The sequence below is a fragment of the Heterodontus francisci genome, unplaced genomic scaffold (assembly GCF_036365525.1).
Source record: "Heterodontus francisci isolate sHetFra1 unplaced genomic scaffold, sHetFra1.hap1 HAP1_SCAFFOLD_1150, whole genome shotgun sequence".
In the NCBI taxonomy this organism is placed as follows: Eukaryota; Metazoa; Chordata; class Chondrichthyes; order Heterodontiformes; family Heterodontidae; genus Heterodontus; species Heterodontus francisci.
The window spans coordinates 1-2,500 of NW_027140914.1; the positions used below are offsets into that span (position 1 = coordinate 1).

The window sequence follows — 2,500 nt, forward strand, 5'->3', positions numbered from 1 at the left end:
TGAGAGAGAAAGACAGAGGGACAGAGACAGAGAGAGCCTAAGACAAAAAGACAGACAGAGACTGAGAGAGAGAGAAACTGTGAGAGAGAGAGACAAAGACAAAAAGACAGAGAGAGAGAGAGAGAGAGAGACAGAGAGAGAGAGAGAGAGAGACAGCATGATTGTCTGTTTTCGGTGCAGTTTGATGGACAAAAAGACAGAGAGAGAAAGACAGAGAGAGAAAGACAGAGGGACAGAGGGACAGAGACAGAGAGAGCCAAAGACAAAAAGACAGACAGAGACTGAGAGAGAGAGAAACTGTGAGAGAGAGAGACAAAGACAAAAAGACAGAGAGAGAGAGAGAGAGAGAGACAGAGAGAGAGAGAGAGAGAGACAGCATGATTGTCTAGTGAGCAATTCTCTGTTTTCGGGGCAGTTTGATGGGTTACTGCTGAGAATCCAGCCTCCAGGATCAGACCTCTGATCAGTTGTGACTATGTGTAGCAGTGCTGGGGGGAGCGGTGGGGGTGATTAGCTGGGGTCTGGAAGTGGGGATTGAGTGGGTACTGTACACTTAGTGCAATGTCTGATACTTTCCATCTTTCACTCTTCCTCCTTCATCTACAGATGATGAAGTGACACACAGGCCAAAGCGACCCCCGTTGCTACAGAAACCACTGACTGTGCTCAAACAGGAGGTTCCCCTTCAAGTCAACTCAACAGTCTCAGCTCAAACAACAGGAGAGCAGAGAAACACTCCCAGGACAGGTACAACATGGGGATCGATACTCCCGATTGAGGAGGGTGGTCAGTCGCTGGTGTGCGTCCGCACCCAGGCTGCGACTCTCCGTCTTCGGACCCTGCAGAGATACCTGTACGTCGAGCGTCCTCCTAGATGGTGTGCGCTGGCAACGTATTTATTCCGCCAGTGTCACTGCCTTCAAGACGACACGCAGCTCCCGGTGGAGTCCGTTAGCCGCGCCTCTCTGAGGGAGCTACCTGTCTTTTACCGAGATATATATTCTCCCCCGCCGGCGGAGGAGAGCGCCTCGGCTGTCCGGGCGGCCGACTCCGGGGACGGTCCGGCGGGCGGAGGAGTAGCCGAAACCCCCGGGACGCCCCTCACTGCGGGTGGCAAGGGGGCTCGGGAGTGCGGAGCGATCCCGGCCGAGCTGACACCCGCTCGGCCGGAACTGCTCATCGGACCCAGGCCCCGAAACCCTCCTCGGGAGCCGGTCCCACACAACCCGAGCCGCCTCTCGGGAATGCCCTCCGTGCCATTCCAATCGGCGCGGAGGGGTTTCCTGTATGGGCTGCTCCTGCACACTCTCCACTTCCTCGCCCTCGTCAGCCGGCCAGACACGCCCTGGCGGTCCGCGTTGCCATCTGGCGGCGAGGGGAAACCCCGATGGAGGTCTCTCTACGCGGGAGTCTTCCCCCTTTACATCGGGGACCTGGGGTGGAGGGTGCTGCACAGCGCAGTCCCTTGCAATAGACTTTTAAGTAGGTTCACGGACTCCCAGGCCACCTGTACTTTCTGCGGCCTGGACGAGTCCGTGTTCCACATTTATATGGAGTGTGCGAGGTTGCAGCCCCTATTTGAGTATCTGAAGGGGCTGCTCCTCAAATTCTGGCTGCACTTCAGTCCCATGCTCCTGATCTTTGGGCACCCGGTGTGGAGGGGCTTGGGCCGGGAGGAGGATCTCCTCGTCGGTCTGCTCCTGGGCCTGGTGGCAATTCACAGGTCCAGGTTGCGGGCCGTCGGGGGGTCCGTCCTCCCCGATTGCCTGCCCCTCTTCCGCGGTTACGTTCGCGCCCGGGTGTCCCTGGAAAAGGAGCATGCGGTGTCCGCCGGTACGCTTGAGGCCTTCCGCGACCGGTGGGCACCGCAGGGACTGGAGTGCATCGTCGACGCCGAGAATGGCATTTTAATTTGAGTTTTTGTTTTATTTATCTGTTTTTTAAGAAAGTTATTTTAAAAATGTTTATGAAGGGGGCCTGAGGAATAGAGGCCAAAAAAAACAGGGTTAGATACAGAGGAAAGCTCCCTCTACACTGTCCCCATCAAACACTATGATCATTAATAACCTTGTCTCTCTCTCTCTCTCTCTCTTTGTTTCTCTGTCTGTGTGTCTCTGTGTGTCTCTCTCTCTGTTTGTCTCTCTCTCTCTCTGTTTCTCTGTCTCTCTCTCTGTTTGTCTCTCTGTCTCTCTCTCTCTCTCTTTGTTTCTCTGTCTGTGTGTCTCTGTGTGTCTCTCTCTCTGTTTGTCTCTCTCTCTCTGTGTTTCTCTGTCTCTCTCTCTGTTTGTCTCTCTGTCTCTCTCTCTCTCTCTTTGTTTCTCTGTCTGTGTGTCTCTGTGTGTCTCTCTCTCTGTCTCTCTCTCTCTCTCTTTGTTTCTCTGTCTGTGTGTCTCTGTGTGTCTCTCTCTCTGTTTGTCTCTCTCTCTCTGTGTTTCTCTGTCTCTCTCTCTGTTTGTCTCTCTGTCTCTCTCTCTCTCTCTTTGTTTCTCTGTCTGTGTGT

The 2,500-nt window shown here is 54.2% G+C and overlaps 1 long non-coding RNA gene across 1 annotated transcript in view; it reads left to right on the plus strand.

Annotated features, from left to right (window-relative positions):
* Positions 1–611: 611 nt before the first annotated feature.
* The window catches only part of LOC137361391 (uncharacterized), a 28,442-nt gene continuing 26,553 nt past the window's right edge, over positions 612–2,500 (plus strand). The window contains exon 1 of the long non-coding RNA XR_010972187.1: positions 612–747. This is a non-coding gene — a long non-coding RNA (uncharacterized lncRNA). The remainder of the gene's footprint in view (positions 748–2,500) is intronic.